General features: G+C 37.2%; 1 pseudogene; it reads right to left on the bottom strand.

The window, feature by feature from the left end:
• Positions 1 to 493: 493 nt before the first annotated feature.
• LOC125107770 (thioredoxin-dependent peroxide reductase, mitochondrial-like) lies at positions 494 to 21,560 on the bottom strand (annotated as a pseudogene).
• Between the last annotated feature and the right edge of the window lie 1,619 nt (positions 21,561 to 23,179).

Here is a 23,179-nt window from a genome sequence, read left to right as displayed (position 1 = left end):
CTGCTTGGAAGGAAGCCTGCTTCCTCCTCTCTCTCTGCCTGCCGCTCTGCCTACTGGTGATCTCTCTCTGTCAAATAAATAAATTTTTTTTTATTTTAAAATATGTTTATTATGTACTTTACATTGAGCATTTCAGAAAAGAATTACAATGATTTCAAAATACAATTTGATAAATAGCCTTTATAATTACACACAATCAATATCTAGAATTGTATGTAGACCCTATGCAGCTAACAAATACGGAACTATTTTAATCTCAGGAAGGAGAGACATTCATGATCACTGAAGTCACTTTGCCAGAGTGTTTTTGGTTTTTGTTTTAAAGATTTATTTATTTATTTGACAGAGATCACAAGTAGGCTGAGAGGCAGTCAGAGACAGAGGGAAGCAGGCTCCCGCGGAGCTTGATCCCAGGACCGTGGGATGGTGGGATTCCCAAGGCAGAAGCTTTAACCCACTGAGCCACCCAGGCGCCCCCCCAGAGTGTTTTTTAAAAACCATGATTCACATTTTTCTCAAGTACACATACATCCATTGCAAGAGTTAAATTAGACCACTGATGTTAACACCTTGAAACTATGTATAATCTTTGTCACCTGAAAAGAAAATTCAGTTTAGTACAAAAAAATTCAAGATGAAATTTCAGGACCCTTGATCAGAAGCTTCGGTGTGTGTTGTACTATTCTGGTGTATATAAAGGTTCAAGTAAGACCAACAAAGAATGTTTCCTCTTTCCACTGAAGACACAATCCAAGGAACAGGTGAACCACCATCCTATAAACTAGTCAGCCATCGAGAGGTTACCAATAAAGGACGCTTTATGTGTGTGAGGACATTTAAAAGCCTCTGCCAATGTTACAAAAACAAAACATTTAGAGTATTACTTATGAGTACAAGCATAATTGGTGTTTTGTCTTCTATAAATAATCATCTTTGAAATGCTCAAAGTGAGTTCCAGCTGTGGCTCTCTCCTGACGTGAGAAGAAGTGGGTTCACACGGGATGATCTACTGATTCACCTTCTCAAAGTATTCTTTGGAAGCAGTTGGATGTGGCTTGATCGTAGGAGAATCCGGGGTCCAGTTTGCTGGGCAGACTTCTCCATGGGTTTCCACAAACTGGAATGTCTTCACCAGGCGGAGGGTCTCTTCACACTTCGGCCCACGGGGAGATCATTGACACTCAAATGCTTGATGAGGCCATTGGGGTCAATGATGAAGAGGCCTCTCAGAGCAATTCCGGGGCCTTCCAACAGCACGCCATAGTCTCTGGAAATCTGTTTATTCAGATCTGACAAGAGTGCGATGTTCATGTGGCCCAAGCTGCCATTCTTCCTTGGTGTGTTGACCCAGGCGAGATGGGTAAAGTGGGAATCCACTGAAACTGCAACAACTTCACAGTTCACGTCGTGAAATTCATTGGCTTTGTCGCTAAAAGCAACAATTTCTGTAGGACACACAAAGGTGAAGTCCAAAGGATAGAAGAAAAGCACCAAATATTTCCCCTTAAAGTCATCGAGGGTTAGGTCTTTGAACTCTCCATTGACAACGGCGGTGCCCTTAAAATAGGGCGCGTGCTGGGTGACGGACGGCAGGAGCGTGGCATGAGGAACTGGTGCTAAAAGTGAATTTTGCTTGACCAGAACCAGACCACAATACATTTGTCAGTCATGTTCTTCGGGAAGCAGCAGGTCTGAGGGCTGCAGAGGCAGAGATGCCCCAAGGAATAGCACTCACATGTCGGGCAATCGAAGCCCGGAGAAATCTTCCCAATGCGGCCGCCATCTTCAGTGCGCGCGAGATTCGCGGGACTCAATAAATAAATTTTTAAAAAATGAAATGAAATTGAGTTAATAGCCAGTGTTATGATTAAAAGTTCACAGATTCTCAGCCACTTCTCCCATCAGTGGAGGAGCCTAAGTCCCAGCAAACATGGCCTTTGAGTTAGGCCATGTGACATGTTCTGATCACTGGAACATTAGTAAATGTGTGTGGTGGAGGGTGTGGGGGGACAGAAACCTGGTAAAGGCTCGTGCTTTGTGGCTTGCCTTCTTGGAACTCTGAGACTACTGGGATGTGAAGAAACCCAGGATAACCTTTAGGGGAATGAAAAGCCACTAGAGGAGAATGAACCATGATTTTTTTAGCAGTCAGCCAGCACCATTTGCCAAGCTGTGTGAGTGCATCCTTCTGGAACCTCCACTCCCTGTTGAGCTGTCAGATGACTGCAGCCACAGAACTGATCCCAGTAAAGACCCCCAAATTGCCAACCCACAGAATCATGATAAACAATAAATTATTGTGTTAAGCCATTAAGCTTTGAAATGACTTGTTAGATAGCAACAGATAAATGAAACAGCCAGAGATATAAGGGCATTCAAGTGTTCATTAGAAAATGTCTTATTCAAGTTCATGAAAATTAATGTGATCAATGGAATAAAATAGAAAGTTCAGGAATGAAGACAAATTCATTTTGGAATTTGTTATAAGGATGGAACCCCATGTCAATGCTGTACAGATAAAATAGTCAATAAAAGTTGTGGGAACAAAAGCCTAGGCACTTAGAAAAAACAAAACTGACCTAACTCCTTACATATAACATTTTCCAGATGACTCAAATATTAAAGAAAAAACACTAAGTTGTAAAATTATTAAAACAGACAAATATTTTCATAATGCTGGATTGGAGAAGGCCTTTCTGGGTAAGAAACAAAAACAAAAACTTATCTCCCGAGAAGATAAGATAGACAAATTTGACCACCTGATAATTAAAATTTTCTGCTTGACCCTTAAGGAAAAAAAAAAAGTCATAAACTAAGTATAACCAAAAAGGGGAAGAATCATTGAGTATTAGTTTCTTTTTTTTTTAAGATTTTATTTATTTGAGAAAGAGACAGTGAGAGAAAGCTTGAGAGAGGAGAAGATCAGAGGGAGAAGCAGACGCCCCATGGAGCTGGGAGCTCGATGTGGGACTCGATCCTGGTACTCCAGGATCATGACCTGAGCCAAAGGCAGTTGCTTAACCAACTGAGCCACCCAGGCACCCCGAGGATTAGTTTCCTTAACTGCAGCAAATTTCCTTAACATACGAAAAGTACAGTGCTTTATAAATCGATCAATAAAAATAAACAACCAGATGGATAAATAGGCAAAAGGTGAGTTCACACCAAACAAATACAAATGGTGTATAAATATATTAAATGTTTTTTGAACACATTCATTAAAAAATTACTAGTAAATAATGTATTTCTGTAAAGAATGAAAACATTTGATAATACCAGTTGCCAGCAAGATGTCCAGAATCAGATCTAGTCATACACTATTCATAGGATCTCTTTGGAGAGCATATTGGCCCATCTATCAAAATTCTCTGCTCTTAGATACAGTAATTCAGCTTCCAGGAACCAATAATCTATGGGCATACTACGAAGATACTGTATAAGAATGTCAACTGTGGAATATTGGGAAGACCTGAATGCTCATCAAAATAAAATTGGTTAAGTAAATTAGAGTGGCTTCTGGGAGGTGCAGTCAGTTAGGCGTCCAAGCTGGTTTTGGCTCAGGGTTGTGAGCTCGAGGTCTTGAGATACAGCCCTATGTGGGGCTCTGCACCCAGCAAGAGTCTGCTTGGGACTTGCCCTCTTTCTCTATCTGTCCCTCCCCCTGGTGCTTGCACACACTCTCTCTCTTAAATAACTAAAAAAAAAAACAAAAAAAACAAAAAAAACCTTTAAAAATAGAGTATATTTATACGTAGGAATTTGTAAAAAGGTGAAAAAAGCATTTATAGATTATACTATATTTTTTAGATACAATTTACATGTCAGCATCTAGAGATCAGCTTTATTCTTTTTAATTATTTTGGAATATCCCTTTGTATGAATAAGCTTTATTATATATATTTACAGATGAGGCTCTATCTACTCTATCTATGCTTATTACATAGGAAATTTCAAAATAAGTACAAGGAGACTCATTTTTCATTATATATTGTTTTAAGTTTAAAAATTTTTAGCCGTATGAATATTTTAGTTGCATAATAAGAAGGAATAACTTACTGCCTTGTCTGCAATTTGTTAGGATGAGCTTGAACATCTTCTCAGCTGTAAAACTGTGCATGTTATGGAGCACCAAGTGCTTATTACTTAAGACTTAAAATGGCGTTATCAGTAGACGTCTACGAAGTGGTATTGCTGTGACTATGTGAGTCAACGAGGCCCACAGTGAACTCTTTCCGGGACCCCCTTGAGGGTTCCCTGGTTTTCTTACTATCAGGTGGATGGACACAGAGGACTTCATGCTTATGGCAACACTGGAGTCTGGAAGTCTGGATGAGTCTTGGCCCCTGTCATCACATACCCCACATTACACTGCCGGCTTGATTATAAAATTGGGTGGTAGGTAATCAGTTTCTTCAAGCTGATTCATGTTACATCGACTGCATAACATTCCTGAGGCATCAATCTGGGATAAAACGAGCAGTGCCATGGAGGAATAAAAACAAAGTAGGAGATAAGGTTGTTCCTGATTTTGTTTTGTCCTGACTACTCCAAAGCCACCCAATCTGGATAAGCTCTTGAGAAAGGAATGTATTTCCATGTCTTCTCTTCCACGACCTCACAGGAGGAGAAATAAAATTTGCTCCTAATGACCACCAGATTAGCATCATGGAATCTGAATAAAGAAAGCTTTCAAAGTTGGAATTTCAAAATCAGAGCCACGCAGGGCACAATAAACAGTTTGTAAGGACAAACTTCACCAAGGGCATAGGGTACACAGAAAAATAGATCACTAATTTCAAAGACGTCCACAACAAACTAAAATGTGGTACAGATTAAAATTGACCAAAAAAAAAAAAAATCTTTGTGCTCTATTTTGAAATCATGTTCAATGCTTAATATAAAGCTCACATGGTTTTAAATTAGTATGAGAGTGCAAATAGTGGTGGAAACATTAAAGCACCCTCAACAAGAGGCATTCTTTTGAATGAATCAGGTCACTGAAGGTTATTAAAGCTTGTACTGGGTAAGCTTGGTGTCGTGTTAGGGTAAACATTCATCACACTTGTTGCCCAAACATATTTTGGAGCCCACATCAAACAAAATGGGTTATTCAAAGGACTAGCTAAGACCAGAAATAGGTAAAGTTAATGATTATGCAAATTTGAACCTTTGGTTTCTAGAGGTGAAAGAGTATATTTCAGTACCTGTGTCTGGCCTATGATAGTATCTAAGTGGCTAAAAATTCTTGATTATATTTTTATTTTTAAAAACCAGTTCTCACATACCTGAAACTCACAATTGGTTTTATATTAGCTTTTTCTTTTGTTTTAAGTTTTGTTTTGTGTGTGCATGTATGTATGTGTGTATGTGTTTAAGAAAAAGAAATGTGGGGTGCCTGAGTGGCTCAGTGGGTTAAAGCCTCTGCCTTCGACTTGGGTCATGATCCCGGGTCCTGGGATCGAGCCCCGCATCGAGCTCTCTGCTCAGCAGGGAGCCTGCTTCCTCCTTCTCTCTCTGCCTGCTTCTCTGCCTATTTGTGATCTCTCTTTGTCAAATAAATAAATAAAATCTTAAAAAAAAAAGAAAAGAAAAAGAAAGTGTACAATTTGGAATTTGGTGACAATAGGAATATTTACAAAGTTATACTGAGAGATAATTGAATAGCTTTTCATCATCTGAACTAACTTCAATCTCCAAAAGATTCTTGGTCAGAGATGAGTGAATGGACATCTTTGGAGTTACAGGGCATTTACAAATTCAGAAATATTCAGTGATAAGAAACAAAGGACATGAATAAATTTTGTGCAATCTTGGAAGATGACCTTGAAAACTATCATATTAGTTTAAAACAAAATAGGGAACATTGTGTTCTAGTAATGCTCTCCTTTTCTACTTCCAGCCTTTCTGATTACTGCTCACCTTCTTCCAACATATATTTGAAGTGACTGAGAAGTCATTTGAAAAGATATTCTGAAGGATGTCCATCATCTACAGATTCTTTAAGGGCTACAAAACTACTTGACTTGGGCTGAAAGACAGATGCTGCTGGCAGAAAAGTAGGAATTGATTTCAAAATTCAAAGCTGTGGCTACCACCAGGTCCTTGCCTTTTATGGAGTCTACCTCTCAATGGGCTACACTTTTGTCTTGATTCACCATGGAACTGTTGAAACTGTTTTCCCAAGGAAAGTGCTCAAAGTGATCAAGGGCACCAAGCAAATTAAAGGTAAGGCAAAGAAGGATGTCATGGGATGAATTTTCAGGAGAAGTACTGTTTCTCCATGTTTTATAAAGGTGCCCACTTCTTTTAGCTCTGTATACCCACCAAAAGAAGTCAATATTTTAGATGCAAGTATGGATACAAAGATCTGAATAATGAGCTTTACAGTAACAACCTGGTGCTAGTTCTCTGAAAGTCACCAGAAAAATCAGGACAGATGTTTGTATTCTGCAGTGTATCAAGGAAATATTGATTAAGGATTTTCCAAGGCAAAATATTTGTGTTGTAAGCTGTGGACTTAATTCGCTGGGAAGTTAAGCCAGGATTCATATTACTAAGGGAGGGAGTCTGAAAAAATAGGTTGTGCTTTGTTAAAAAAAAAAAAAAGTTATTATTTAGAAAAAAACAAATAAAAAAAGACAAAATTGGAAAAGATTCAACCACCAGGACTTTAAGTTTTTAATAGAGAATCTTAAACACCTACAAAAACAGAACAAAAGAGGGAATCCCCATTTAGCTGTAATGACCCAGCTTCATTATTTATAAATTCATGGGCAGTCTTATTTTATCTCCACCTACTTTCTATATTATTTCCAATCAAATCCTATATATTCATCAGTATTTCAGTTTACACATCTTTAATGATAATTACTTAGAAATACTCCAAATGTAAAGCATATTACACCAAAAACTAGCAATGTCTTAACATCATGAAAAATCCAATGTTACAATATTCATATATTTAATTGTTATTAATTTCTTATAGTTTATTTGAATCAGGATCCAAATAAGATACATATTTATGGTTGGCTAATGTCTCTTAAATTTCTTTTAATCTATAGTCTCCCTGAGGGCAGAACTTTTAGTTTTTGGTTTGTTGGTTTTTTTTTAAGATTTTATTTATTTATTTATTTGACAGAGAAAGAGAGATCACAAGTAGGGAGAGGGGCAGGCAGAGAGAGAGGAGGGAAGCTCTCTGCTCTGCAGAGAGCCCAATGTGGGGCTCATGACCTGAGCCGAAGGCAGAGGCTTAACTCATTGAGCCACCCAGGCACCCATAATAGAACTTTAAAATGCAAGTTTCATTGGTTTTTCTTAAAAAAAGGGAAAAGATAACAAGTTTTGGTGAGAATATGGAGAAATTAGAACCTTTATACATTGGTGGTAGAATTGTAAAATGGTGCAACTGCTGTGGAAAACAGCTTGGAGTTTCCTCAAACACTAAAAATAGAACTACCGTACCATCCAGCAATTCCACTTCTGGGTTGAATTAGAAACAGGATCTTGAAGAGATGTCATGTCCATTTCACAACTATTTGCAATAGTCAATGTATGGAAACAATCTAATGCCCAACAACAGATTCAATGGAATATTATTTAGCCTTAAAAGAGAACATTCTGCCATAGGTAATAACATGGATGACCCTGGAAGATGTCATGCTAAATGAGATAAGCCAGATGCAGAAGGACAAGTAAGACATGACACCTCATATATGAAAAATCTGAAATAGTCAAATTCATAGAAGCAGAGAGTTAGAATGATGGTTGTAAGGAGATTGGAGGTGAGAAAAATGGGGAGTTGCTGTTCAATGGGTACAGAGTTTCAGTTATACAAGATGAGTAAGTTCTAGAGATCTGCTTTGCAACATAGTACTGAGAGTTAACAATATTGTATTGTCTACTTAAAATTTTGTCAAGAGGTGTCTTGATTTTATCCAGCTCAGTCGTTTTAATAATGATTCGGTGTGGATATGTAGGCCTACCACCAGTTCAGGCTGTAGCCAGATGGTGTATGTGGAAAGAACGCCATACAAGGAGTGAGGGATTCTCTACTCTTTTTTTTTTTTTAAGGATTTTTTAATTTATTTATTTGACAGACAGAGATCACAAGTAGGCAGAGAAGCAAGCAGAGAGAGGAGGAAGCAGACTCCCTGCTGAGCAGAGAACCTGATGCAGGACTCCATCGCAGGACCCTGAGATCATGACCTGAGCCGAAGGCAGAGGCTTTACCCCACTGAGCCACCCAGGCACCCCGATTCTTTACCTTCTAACCCCAGCTCTGTGGATATCTAGCTGTGTGGCAATTAGCAGTTCCCTTCCTCTTTCTGGACCCGGGTTTTCTTAAATGGCCCTAAATTTTGTAGTTCAATAAGCGCAGATGAGGGAGGCATGGCTTCACCACCATTCTCGTAAGAAAGACTGGGGAGTATTAGTTGATAGGACTCTGAGTGAGTCGGTAAGGCTTCCTTGTGCTTTTGAAGAGAACTGAATGGAAGGTAATCTCAGGAGAATATGGGTCAGAGCTCTCTCTTGAGCATCTGTCAGAACCATAATGTGGGGGCCAAAAAGGCTACTGTGATCTCAAAATGAGAACCAGTGAATGTAAAAGCAGAGTTGACAATGAAAGGGAAGATAATATTGCCTTCACCGGCTCCAAATCAATGGTTTCCAGAATTGTTTTGTCACTGTGCCCTACAGTTTTAAAAATCGACGGTAAACCTGTGTTCAGAGGATAGTGAAAGAAATGGAGTCTCTTATTTGAAGAAAGGGTGAAAACAATTTGGAAGTTTAACAAAAAAAGATCTGGTAGTGGCGTGTGCATGTGCAGCTGTGTGTGTGTGTGTGTGTGTGTGTGTGTGTGTGTGTGTGTGTGTGTGTAAGAGGGTGGGAGCATTTCATACTTTATTTTCAAGTATTTGAAGGATATTGGAGCAGGGAGGATTGGGTTTGTCCATTGTGAGCCTAGAGAATTATGCTAGAACCCTGGAGCTGGAAAGCATAAGGAGAATAATTTCAGGAGCGACCTAGGGCAGCCAGACTGGCAAAAGTGAACTGGCTTTCTCAGGAGGCAGCAAATTCTCTGTCTCTGGTGGACATTTAATGAGAGCCTGGGAATGTTCTGGAGGAGTTTGAAGCTCTAGATTGACCAGGCTCTTCTTTTCTTTATTCATCCATTCCTTTGTGTGAATAAGGACAGTGCCATTACACCGTGCATGTGAAAGATTTAGTAGGAAATAAAAAAATCAAACCTGTTTTCACAATTTCAGTCCACTCTATTTAGTTCAAAGGGCAAAAATAACACAAAGGTAGTCAGTTAGTGTGGTTTATTGAATTTATTTCTTAAAAATGAGTGCTCGCTTCGGCAGCACATATACTAAAAATGATTAACATTGGGTAGTTTTGCATAAGAAATACGTTTGGGTTTTATGGAAATTCTGGGTAAGTGATTTTTGTTGCTTATTAGCTGCAACCTGTTAAAATTCAACCAGAGTCAATAAATAGGCAGGTGCTGGGGAAAGTCCCCAGAGATTATCAGGGAATAATAATTATTCCCTGATAATCTCTGGGTACTTCCCTTCCTAGAAGGGAAGGGAAGCAGAAAGAAGGTATTAGATACTGGAGTTGTATAAGGAAAAGAATGAACAAGTAAGAAATTCCAAAAGTGTACACAGTATCTTTTGCTATAAAAAAGATACGTTATTTTTATGTATGATAACTTTAATAGCACTGAATATTAAGTGGGTATTCTCAATATCTCATAAAAATTTACTACATTAGTAATCCCTTTTCTTGTTATGCCTAGTCTATTTAGCAGTCTGATGGCTTTGGGTTAGCTGCTTTAAAAACATAAGGCTCCTGAATGGCTCAGTTACTTAAGTGTCTGCCTTCAGCTTAGGGTGTGATCCTGGGGTCCTAGGATCAAAACCCCACGTTCGGGTTCTCCCTTTTCCTCTGCCCCTCCCCCTCTTGTGTGCATGCTCATTCTCTCTGTCTCTCAAATGAATACATAAAATAAAAGACAAACAGAGATCATCCCTTTTAGTTTAATTACCAAATAATCCCCTAAAACTTTTAAAACAATTTGATTTTCTGCTTAAGCAAAGGAGGTGCATTATTTAAAAAATAACCAAGTGATCCAAAACAGGAAAGCTGATAGGTTTGCTTTTGTTTTATTTTGAAAATGTCTAATTCCATATAATATCTTTTACAAAGCCATGTAAAAAATACCACAAAATAGTCAGAGATAGTTTTTCAGTGAGATGTGTGTGTGTGTGTGTGTGTAATACATGCACAGAAAAGTACATATAAATATGTATACCTTAGAGTAACACAGGATAGTAACAGAATAGACTGTAATGAAGAAATGTCTTAATATTTGTACAGTCCGATAAGCCAGCTACTAACCACATACGCTGTTGTGCATTTGAAATATGATTAGTGCAACTAAAGAAAGAAAATATGAAACATTGAGGGATAGATAAATCTGACAAGAAATGGAGAAGCCATGAATCCTGAAAACTATAAAACATTAGTAAGAAAGATGAAACGATTAAGCCACAGACTGGTATAAAATATTTGTAAACCATGTATCTGATAAGTTGACCACTTATAAGTTGACTACTCCATTGAAGACTGCTATCCCTTCTTGATATTTTTCAAGTCCACTCCACATTTCATAACTTGCCATCTCTCTATGGACTCTTTTCTGATTCTACTCTACCTCATTCCAAATAATATCTCTACTTAGAATGCACACATTTTGTCACGAGTGACCTTGTACATATGACCCAGTGTTGAAAGTTGGTTGTTGCTTTAATGAACATGTATGTCATCCACCTTACCAGAGAGCAAGCTTCTTGAGGACAATGTTGGTGTCTGATCCACTTTTCTATGCCACAGAAATTAACACATTGCGTGCCACTCCACAGGCTCCTAGTGAATGTTGTTAAATTCCAGTCTAGGAGGCATTACTGGGTTCAGTATCTTGGTGACTATTTGACACTTCACAAATGTTCAATGTTCATCAGATAATCCCTCTTTCCATTACATGATGGAGCATTCTGTGGCAGTCTATTGTGTCTACAGAAGAACATTTTCAACCATGAGCAGCCTTAAAATTAACCAGTCAGGAAGTGGCGATGGGTGTTGGCAAGGATGTGGAGAAAGGGGAACCCTCCTACACTGTTGGTGAATGCAAGCTGGTGCAACCACACTGGAAAACAGTGTGGAGGTTCCTCAAAAAGTTGAAAATAGAGCTACCCTATGACCCAGCAATCGCACTACTGGATATTTACCTAAAGTTACAAATGTAGTTTGTACTGAAGGGGTACATGCACATGCTCAATGTTTGCTATAGCATGTTCTCAATGTTTATAGCAACAATGTCCACAATAACCAAACTATGGAAAGAACCCAGATGTCCATCAACAGATGAATAGATAAAGAAGATGTTGTATAGATACCCAATGGAATATTATGCAGCCATCATAAAACCACGAAATCTTGTCATTTGTAAGATGTGGATGGAACTAGAGGGTATTATGCTAAGTGAAATAAGTCAATCAGAGAAAGACAATTATCATATGATCTCACTGAAACATGGAATTTGAGAAACAAGACAGAGGATCATAGGGGAAGGGAAGGAAAAATGAAACAAAATGAAGCCAGAGAGGGAGACAAATCATAAGAGACTCCTAATCTGAGGAAACAAACTGAGGGTTGCTGGAATGAAGGGGGCAGGAGTGATAGTGTGGCTGGGTTATGGACATTGGAGAGGGTATGTGCTATGGTGAGTGCTATGAATTGTAAGACTGATGAATCACAGACCTGTACCCCTGAAACAAATAATACATTATATGTTAATAAAAAACAAAACAAAACAAAGAAAAATCTTGCAGCCTTCCACAACACATCACAAAATCATGTCCAAGTTAGTTTTGCTAGAGTTGGGAATCTGAAATTTCCTTTTTTGGGTACTTTCCAAACTTGATGCCTAAAAGCCACTGGCATGAAGTTTCAAATTTAAATAACATTGTTTTTCCTTTGATTCAATGCTTCCATAAGCAGTGTTAAATATAGAATTATAAATATAAATCAGTTATGTAAGCTTCAGGGCTTCCCCTTCAATAACCACACTGCTATTTGATTGCCTTGCTGGCAGCCACATATTAACCACGTGTTAACTCCTCATAACTGAATTATGAAGCGTTCTCTTTCCCCCACATTGTTACGGACATGTTAATTTGCTCTCAGATATTGGCAGAGTCAACCTCACTACATTTCAAGTTAAAGATTAATAACAAAATGATCTGGCTACATATTTATTATGACCTTGGAAAAGCTTAATTGGGATGTTTCTTTATATCAGTTTTTTTTAAGATTTTATTTATTTATTAAAGAGAGTATGAGAGGGAAGAAGTCAGAAGAAGAAGCAGAATCCCCACTGAGCAGGGAGCCGGGTGAGGGACTTGATCCTGGGACTCCAGGATCATGACCTGAGCTGAAGGCAGTTGCTTAACCAACTGAGCCACCCAGGCACCCTTTATATCAGTTTTTTTGTAACATAATTTTGTCATAAACTTCCGTGCTTAGAATGAAAAACTCCTCTTTTGTTACATATTTTTAAGGGGCAAGATAAAGTGTAGCCCACTTCATAAATGGCAGTTTTAGAAAAAAAGATGTGAAAGAATTTGCATTTAGAAACTTACTGATATTTTTCAAAACATAACTAAAGATATACAAATACTGTAAAACCAGAAAAAACAATTAGTTCATTTTGTTGAAGATAGAATGTTTTACAAATTAGTTTAAAGGCAGTATTCCTACCCTCATACCTCTAAAAAACTTATAATTAAGTTTGTGCTCTGAGAGTTAAATTACACAAGTGACTGAGAACTGATCTTGGTACTCTTCTTAAATATATTGAATAAATATCAGGGCAAGTAAGATACTAATAAGTTTGGATATATTAAAATATTTGAAGGAAGAATATCTCAATCAGAAGAAAATGAGGATAGCAATGGAATCAAGAAAAATTGTAGTAAAAAGACACTGGCAGTGCCTATCCAAGCCTTTTCCAGGGAAGAAGTTACACTGACCCAAGAATAAAATCTGTCCATATTCTTTTATTCATTTATTCATTCAGTCAAAGCAATTTATTAAAGGACACCTGGGTGGCCCAATCATTTAATTGTCTGACTTTGGCTCAGGTCATGATCTTGGGGTCCTGGGATCCAGCCCTACTTTGGGCTCTGCACTCAGTGGGGAGTATGCTTGGGATGCTCTGTCTCCCTCTCCTTCTACCCCTCCCCCTGCTCATCGTCTCTCTCTCTCTCTCTCTCTCTCTCTCTCGGAAAAATAAATAAAACCTTTATTTAAAAAAGTGTTTCTAAATAAATTTAAATAAATAAATTATTTAAATTTAATATTATTTAAATTTAATAAATAAATAATTTTAAAAGGTGATTTATTGAATTGAAAAAGTATTTTAAAATAAATGTAAATAAATTATTTAAATTTAGTAAATAAATTTGAATAAATAGAGAAATAATTTTAAAAAGTGATTCATTGAATACCTACTATGTTCTGGTCTCTGTTCAGGTTCTGCAAATGCAACAGTGGGAAAAAAAAAAAAAAAAGATTGTTGGCTTCATAGAGCTTCCATTCCAATGGGGACATGAAGACTTTGAGTCTTCCAAATATTTCCCCAGGTTCTGAACCCAAGTGCACCATACAACCTTTTGTGTTTCAATATGATTTCTGTGTAGTTTATCTAGGAGAAAGATTATCCAGATATTCTTGACAGCTTTATTTCTTATTGTATTGGCTACCACTTCCTGATATATAGATATAGATAGATATAGATATAGATAATCAGCTCACTATTTAGCTCACTATTTTATATATATATAAAATAGTGAGCTGATCCCAATCCTGGTCTAACTGATCTCAAAGCCCATTAACTATATACTATTTAGCAACCCAATGAATGCTAATGACCATGTCTTTATAAAAGTGGTTTTTACACAAGTAAGGTGTTGAGATTTTTTGTAAGAACCATTTAGAAAACTAATTTTCTAAAATATCTGCATCCTTTCCTCTTTCCTCCTCCACAATCTTTTCTATCACATGGTAGTTCATTAGTGATGTAGGTTCTTGTGTCCTGAAGTCAAGAGACAGACTTCCATTTTTTGTTTATTTAGTTAGTTAGTTAGTTGTGAAAGAAAGAGAAAAAAAGTGTGGGTGTGGATGGGTGTGGCTGAAGGAAAGGGAGAGAGAGAATCTTGTATGTGCCAGACACACTATTATAAGCACTTTACACATGTCATTGGTTTAATCCTTGAAACAACTTGGTAAGAAAGGAGCTCTTATTATTTACCCTTTCTGGTTACATAAACTGAGCCTTAGACAATTTAGGTGATTTACCAATGTCACAGAGGTAGTAAATAGGAAAGACAAGATTTGAACTCAAGTCTGGCTCCAGAGTTCTTACTCTCTGTCACTATGCTGGTCTGCCTCTTGTGTGTCATTTCTTGTAATCCTCCTGGCAGTTCTGTAAATTAGCCATTATTATCTACATATGATTGTTGGGAAATGGAAACTCAACAAAATTAAAAAGCCTTTTAAAAGTAGTACTAACAAGTTGTGGAGATGGGATTTGACCCCAACTTGTTAGTACTACCTTTAGTTTCTAGACTCTAATTTTGAAAAGCTACCTGCCTGAAAGGCTATGATTTTTCTATAATTAGGAGTGGGGTGGATTTTCCACAGAGAGCAGGGAATTTACCTATGAATTTTTGCAATAAATGTTAGATAATAGAGGCACCCGGGTGGCAGAGTCAGTTGGACATCTAACTTTTGGCTTCAACTAAGGTCATGATCTCAGGGCCTTGAGATAGAATCCCGGGTAGGACTCTATGCTCAGAATGGAGTCTGCTTGGGATTCTCTCTCCCTTTCCCTCTCCCTCTGCCCCTCCTGTTCATGTTCTCTCTCTCAATCTCTCTCTCTCTCTCAAACTGATAAATAAATCTTAAAAAGTTAGATAATAATAATGGTAGTGTTAATATAACTAACATTTGTTAAACATTTATACTATACCCAATACATAGATTAGCCTAAGTCATTTACATATATTTACTTCTAGCCCTTTATGGAATACATATGAGGTAGCTACTCCTATTAACCCCATTTTAAAGATGAGGAAACTGAGACAAAAAAAATGCTCTATAATTTGCCTAAGATCCCCAAGGTCAGGCTAGAACACATGCAGTTCAGCTCCATGGGCAAGTTCTAACCATGCTTGGAACAATTCTAGTAACAAAGCCTACACAGTAATCAGTTTAATATTCTGTTGCTCATCTATTTCATTCTGTTGAGGCTGAATGAGTTAATTCCACTGTTACAGAATAGTACTCACCCTTAGCGACATTTTGAGTGGTGATTCCTAGAACCTGGAGGCCGCCTGTCCCTGAGACCTTGTAATATTGAAAATGTAATAACTCATCAAATACACTTCACTAAATGGTTTCTGATGGTGGAAATGGTAAAGAAACTCCTTGAGGTAACAGTTAAGAATTTGTAAGGAAAATTAAATATCTTATAATATCCTATATTTGGAAATTAAAGAGTATATTTTTACAAATATGCTATGATGAAATAATACTTGGAGTCAAACAATCTAAATTTAATCTTCAAACTCTTATTAACTTTAGTTAGTGTGACATGGACTAATTTGATAAGCTTAAACGAGATTTCTGTTTCCTTGTCTCTTACATAAATGGAATTAAAATAGATCCAAAGTCCTTTTCAGTGTTAAAATTTTGTTACACAATTTAAAATTTTCTTAACAATTAGAAAATATCATTTAATTAAAGCACATCATTAAGTCTATGGTTCATAAATAGGATTACACTTGAAACCAAAACACCATAATTTAATTTAATTTAACCCTCATCCAAAATCTAGGAAAGAGGTTGGAAATGAAGAGAAATCTAATTAAAATATATTTTCATTTTACCCTGGAAAATAATAAAGACAATCTTTATTTTAAAAAATTAAATAAGAGACACCTGGGTGTCTCAGTTGGTTGTCTGCCTTCAGCTCAGGTCACGATCCCAGGGTCCTGGGATTGAGACCCACACTGGGTTCTTTGCTCAGCATGGAGGCTGCTTCTCCCTCTGCCCCTCCCCCTGCTCATACTCTCTCTCTCTGATAAATAAAACCTTTTAAAAAATAAAATAATAAATTAGAATGTAATATTCTCATATTTCTTGAACATCATGTGGCTTAGAGAATATCTATTTGAAGATTACTTGAATATATGAATTATGTACAACTCCTTAAACAACTTGAAAATTTTTAGATCATTTTGTGAACAAATATTTAGATTTCTGTGGCACGACAAGGAAAGAGCAGACCTAATGTGTATCTGAACAATATGACAAGGTCCCATTTACGTTGAAACATCCTCTTCTTTGAATAAACCATCATTCAAAAATACAGGCTGGATCTTGCTACTGTCAAATAAACTTACTCATTTCTGTATTGATTTATCTTCATTTTGTAAATGCAAATTTTCCATCCCTGTCCAAATATAAGTGAATGCTTCTAAAATAAGGATGAAAAATATTTAAATTATAAGGCATGATGGTAAATGTGTTCTAAAGTTTACTTTAAATATACTACTTCACAATTTTTAGAGCACTTAGAGAAAGAGACATTTTATATTTTTATGCTTTCATGAAATTAAAAGATTGCTGACATAGTAACTGTGGGTTTAGTGGCATACATCTTATTCTTCTGTCATACCTTCATTAATAAATTTCAGAGTCAGTAAATTTTGGAAATAAGCAAAACAAAAGCATGTTACCTATTTTCCTCTCTTAGATTCAACAGCAAACATTAAAATGAGAAAATTCCTAGGAATAATTACTGGATAACCTAATTCCATTTCTTAGAAGAAGATAATGCTTTATACATTATTAAGTATTCTAAGTAGTCATCATTGAGCAGCATAGGACTGGGAGAAAATGATTCAGAATCAACAACTAAGTTTAAATGTGTATTTGGGGGTCTCTCTGAATGAATTAAACATGAAATACAGATACATTGTGTTTGGGTTTATAGGAGGTACCTTTGATGTGCCATTCTACTGATAGAGGGGTGGGGAAACCTATGATAACGGCCATGGATATAAAATCATTGAGTCATGCCTTGGTGATTGGCTTTCTGTGTGACTTTTCTCTTAATTTTTTTTTCCAACAAAAAATTAATTATCAATTCACTTATCCACATACATGTATTGAGTGTTTACTAATAATTGTGGTCTACTTCTCTCACAAAATGCTCTGTGGCTTAAAAATTAACCTAGTGGTCATAAAGTTGTGGATAGAAGTTATATGTAAGAGAGAAGCCAAAAGGGAGACATTGAAGGTGAATCATCAGGAGAGGGTGACTGCCTATAAGATCTCTCTGGGTGAGGAAAGCCTGGTGATACTACCAGACTCTAGCATCTGATCCTTAGCATTTCACACTCTAAAGCTAGACTCTTTGGTATCAGTTGATGACCAGTCTCTGATCAATGGACCGATGCTAACCCAACCTCACTTCAGACTTACATGTAAACCAGAATGCAATTACTTCTTTCATAGTGTGGCTGGTCATCTTTTATCAGTGACCAAAATGATCAGTTATACTACTCAAAGCACCTACTTTCACAAATATAAATCAGAATGTGGCTGTCTTGGTGAGGAAAAAGACAAAAGGGCTTGGATATTTCTGAGGAGGATTTGACTAATCTCACAGCAAAGTCCAGCTCTAGAATTCTCAAGTTGTCTAAAATCGGACACTGCTCCATTTTCTTTTGCTGGTTTCAATGTTCTACTGATGCTTTTTCACTTAGATATTAAATACAGGTATTCACCATTTTTTGAAAAATTGTGTTACAGCACTTCTCTTTTATGGGAGACCTACATTAGTACCTGTTTTCACTAATTGAAAAAAAAAATCTGAAGAGGATTTTTGCTTTTACAAAAAAAGTGAAAAACAAAAATAGCAATCAGCATTTGTTGTCACAGCAAGAGCCATGACAGAGGCAGCATGCACCCCCAGCAGAGCAGCGAGAGGAACCCCCAAATTCTTACCCAGAACTACACTTAGCATCACGTGGCCAAACACTGGAACAGTGTCTATCACTATCTGTCCTTTATCTCAATTTATTTTGTGCATCCCTTAGCAAGATGTATCCTAAGGTATTGGAAAAGCCTAAGAGAGGGTATTTTTGGGGTCTGGGAATGCTCAAAAATTTTCCATATAAATTAATAGTAATTGTTTCTTTGCTCTATACCATTTCAGCTTATAAAAGATTTTAAGGGAATGCTGTACTTTTGGATAGCAGGGAAAACTGTACTTTGAATTAAGCCAAATTAGTTGTCCCTAGTCAAGAAGATGATTTGTGGCTAGAAGACATTCTGTCTTCTCCCATCGTGTTCTAATTTAAGACATTTATTTTTTAGAAGACAACTTCGTCTTTTTATCCCTAAGATTTTTGGGGACACCTCATTCTGTCCTCCCATACCATCTATAAAATCTCTCACTATACCATTGGAGGAAGTTGAAAGTGTAATTTTTCCAGAATATTCTTAGAGCACCAAAATATGCAAAAGCATAATTTAGGCAGGACATAACATTTTGTGAAAATAACCAATAAATAAAAATCAATAGTGTTGTTTATTAGAACACTTAAATCATGAATTTTAAGGTAGAAAAATATCTGAATTTTGGGATGGCTGGGTGGCTTGTCAGTTAAGCGACTACGTTGGACTTGGGTCATGATCCTAGGGTCCTGGGATCAAATTCTGCATCAGGCTCCTTGCTCAGCAGGGAACCTGCTTCTCCCTCTGCCTCCTGCTTCCCCTGGTTGTACACTCTCTCTCTCTCTCTCTCTCTCTCTCTCCCTGACAAATAAATAAATAAATAAAATCTTAAAAAAAGAAAGAAAGAAAGAAAGAAAGAAAGAAGAAAGAAAGAAAGAAAGAAAGAAAGAAAGAAAGAAAGAAAGAAAGAAAGGAAGAGAAAGAAAGGAAGGAAGGAAGAAAGAAAGAAAGAAAGAAAGAAAGAAAGAAAGAAAGAAAGAAAGAAAGAAAGAAAGAAATACAAGGGGGAAAAAAGCTGGTCAATAGCTTTCAAATATTTCAGGACTGGGTTTTAGAAACATAGGCATATAGATACTGTTATTTCTTGAAACCCTTTCTCTTAGTTGAAACAAAAAGCACAATATGAATTAAGTAAACCAAATGGTTTTGCACATTGTGACTGGAGTAGGACTCGTGGTTATTGAATTATATTTATATTCTTTTTTTTTTTATATTTATATTCTTTTGTATTAAGAAAAATTGTAAGATCCCCTAACCCAGAAGCAGGAAGGGTCCTTTAGGCAGAGGAAGGAAAGAATTAAAATGTCTTATGTGAAATTTCTTTCCCTCCTGGATGCTCTGGCAGTCCTTGAAACTCACCCAGCTTTATCTATGGCCCACATTGGGCTTGCCTTTGCATTTTTGTTTGAGATTTGTCATGATTTTCTACTCCTTCATCTTAGCTTTTCTAGCTGTAGGGGCCAAGGACAGGCCATCCCAAGATGGGCCACTTTGGCATGAACATTATTTTGAGTTAAAAGCAATCCAAACCCAACAGATTCCGATAAAGCTCTGTACCTTTCCCTCAACTGCCTCCTCTTCCAGCAAGAGAGTTATTAACAGAAATTCCTCCTTATCTAAGAAACTGATCCACATAACAGGGCACCTTTGTTTTCTAAACATCTCTTTTCACCTTCCTGCTAATAGTATTTCCCTTTTTACCTCCAGACCCCTCTCCTCAGCTCATATAAACATTGTGTCTTTGGAATTTCATGTCTGTGTGAATTCCCCATACAAACACTATTAAATTTTATTTTCTCCTATTAGTCTGTCTCATGTCAATTTGATTTTAAGTCCAGCTGGAAGGACCTTGAGGAAAGAGGAAATTCTTCCTCCCCACTACTAGTCCTTTTCTCCCTTATTGATTATATCCAATCTCAAAACTTTAAATACCTATATTTAAATACTTATATCTCCATCACATTTTTTGCCCCTAATAATTTGTATGTCCAGCATCTCTATCTGTATGTCTAGTTGATGTCTCAGTCTTAACATGTAAAGGGGTTTAGAACAAGCTCTCCCCTCCCCCACCATGTGTCCCTTTGGCATGTGTATTACTTTGAGCTGAAGCTAATAAAGGCCCAAAAGACTCAGAAAGAACTTTTACCTCCTCTTTAACTAACTGAAAAAATTGAGAAGGGGACCCTGGCCCAAAAAGAAAGATAACTTTTTATTTGAAAGACCTAGCTCTATGGCAGGGCAAACATTTAATTACCAAACATCTGCTCTTCTTATTGTCCTGTGAATTCCCCTTCTCCCTTTGAAGCCCAGGGTCTCTACCCCATTCCCCAGGGTGGCATATAAGCCTCAACTGACCAACTTGTCTTTCAGTCTCACATTCCAGTGGGGCTCCTGTATGTACATAATCACATTGTTTTTCTTCTGTTAATCTGCCTTATATCAATTTACCAGCCAAAGAACCTAAATGGGTGTAGGAAAATTTTTCTCCTCAACACATATGTACAATGATTTCCTGATATACTGCCTCCCCACAACCAGCAATTTTCACATTTTTTCCTATTTCTGTAAATGGCAACTTCATTCTTTCAGTTGTTTAGGTGAACACACACACACACACAAAAAAAACTTGATATTATCTTGGTTTCCTTTCACACTCCATATCTTATATGTAAAGCAAGTCCTGTTGGCTCTACCTTCAAAATACAGAATCCAATCACTTCTCATAACCTCCAGTGTTACCAATCTGGTCCTAACCACCATATGTCTCAAATGGATTATTGTAAGAGCCTCTTGTCAGATTTGTCCTAACACCATAGCCAGCCAGTGATTCTGATGAGGAATCCTGGTTCATTCACTCTCCTACTCTGCTGTATGACAATTACATGCCTTCATCTTTTTCATAACTCCAATACACTCTCTTACCTCATAACTCTTTCCTGATGACCTTGTATGTTGTCAGATGTCACTCCTCTTCCCAAACTCTCCACTATGTTTTCCTCTGATTGAGAATAAAAGTCCTAGGCCTTACAAAGACTGACAGAGCCCATCACCTCCCTGAGTCCATCTCCTGTGATTTTACCTCCTTATTTACTATGTTCCAGCCACCCTAGACACCTTTTTGTTTCTTGAAAATCCTAGTCAAGCTGCTCCTCAAGCTCTTTGCATTTGTTCCCTCCTCCTGGAACGCTTCCCTAAAGATATCTGCATGGCTCACTGTCTCACTTCTTTCAAGTCTTTAAGTGAAACCACACTTTCTCAGTGAAGCTTTCTGTGACTGCCTTATTTAAAATTGTAAAACCACCTTTCACTTTTAGTCTTGTTTTTCTTTATAGCGCTTGTCACCATCTGACATACAAGGAAAAAGCATTTTAGGTTCTCCAGCTGTGGGCCTGTAAATTAGACGGGCCAAAACCACAGTAAGAAAAGGAAAGATAAACAGAAGTTAATTAATATGTGTGTCTCGCAAGTACACTTGGGAGCACCGAGTGATAAGTAACCCAAAGGAGTAGTTGAAATTTGGGCTTATCTCCAGTCTTATACTACTGGAACAATGGAAAGGGGCTTTGGAGCTTCTGAATTAAGGAGACGTGTTAAGGGAAGGTGACCACAAAAGATACAGTAAACAAAGATTTTTAAATGAGGTTCATTAGGTAGATTTCAGTCAATGCCTTCTCCATTGATAAAGAGTTGTTAAGAATCCTCCTCTTCATAAATGTAACAAGATGGGATTGGGAGGGAGACAAACCATAAGTGACTCTTAATCTCACAAAACAAACTGAGGGTTGATGGGGGAAGGGGGGTTGGGAGGGGGGGTGGGGTTATGGATATTGGGGAGGGTATGTGCTATGGTGAGTGCTGTGAAGTGTGTAAACCTGGCGATTCGCAGACCTGTACCCCTGGGGATAAAAATATATGTATATTAAAAATAAAATTAAAAAAAAAAAAAAAGAATCCTCCTCTTCCCGTATAGGGAGAGGCCTGCATCTTTACAAACGGAAATTTCTTTTTAATGTAAATTTCCTTTACAAAAGGAGAATTTGTGCCCTGTTTTTAGAGCTTTTCTTGCATCTGCAGCTTCTCAGTGGACTTTAGCTCAAAATAATCCATATGCCAAACAGGCATATTTTAGGATGATGTATTTTGGTACCCTTCACGACATATTGTCCTTATTTATCTTTTTAAATGCCTAAACAGTCTCTGGAGCATAGTACTTTTTAATAAATATTTGTTGAATGATTTAATAAACACTTCTTATCTAGCAACAATTGGAAATGCAGCTTAGTGTTTCATATTATTTTACCCTAGAAACATTATCCTGGAAGAACCATGGGGACGCATCATATTTATTCTTTCTTCTCAGCATTTTTGTAGGCTTAGCTACTCTAATTCCATTAAAATTATTTTCTAAGAGCAGAGTCAAATCAATGTTTCTTATGACTCCTTTAATAAAATTATGCCTACACTGATTGACCCAATTCATTTTCTTGTGCTGAGGACATAGAACATACTAAAATACTTGTCTGTTCTTTTAAAAGCATTCTCCAAGTCAACAAAAATTCCTAGAATGCAAGGATATGGTCAGAAGCAGGGGATGGCTTTATTGGCCCACAGCTTGCAGACTAGGGAGACTGAATCTTTGGCTACAAATCGAAAGTACACTCCTAAGGGGAAGATTTAAGCTCTGGGTAAAATGGGCAAAAGCCACAAGTTCTGTGCCATTTATTGAGATTGGTCAGACCCAGGTCCCAAACTGCAAACTTGAGGAGCAGAGTGACAAACAGGATATAGTTCGCTATTTCTGGTAGCAATTTCAGGATGTGGCAGCTGCTGAACAGCATGATAAGCTGTGTTATGGGGTTCTTTCTGCAAGTTTTGGTGAATTTTGTGCAAGCTTTTCACCTCAGATTCCACTGACTGGCTTTATTCCTCACAGTCATTCAGCCTGATTAAAATTTTAGTTTCACTCTTTTGACATGAGGGAATCCATCTTGTCTCTTAGCTGTGGCTGTCTTTTGTTCTCATCCAC

Source organism: Lutra lutra, chromosome 8, assembly GCF_902655055.1.
Source record: "Lutra lutra chromosome 8, mLutLut1.2, whole genome shotgun sequence".
NCBI lineage: Eukaryota > Metazoa > Chordata > Mammalia > Carnivora > Mustelidae > Lutra > Lutra lutra.
Note: the sequence above shows the minus strand (reverse complement) of the source record. Positions and strands in the feature narration are given on the sequence as shown.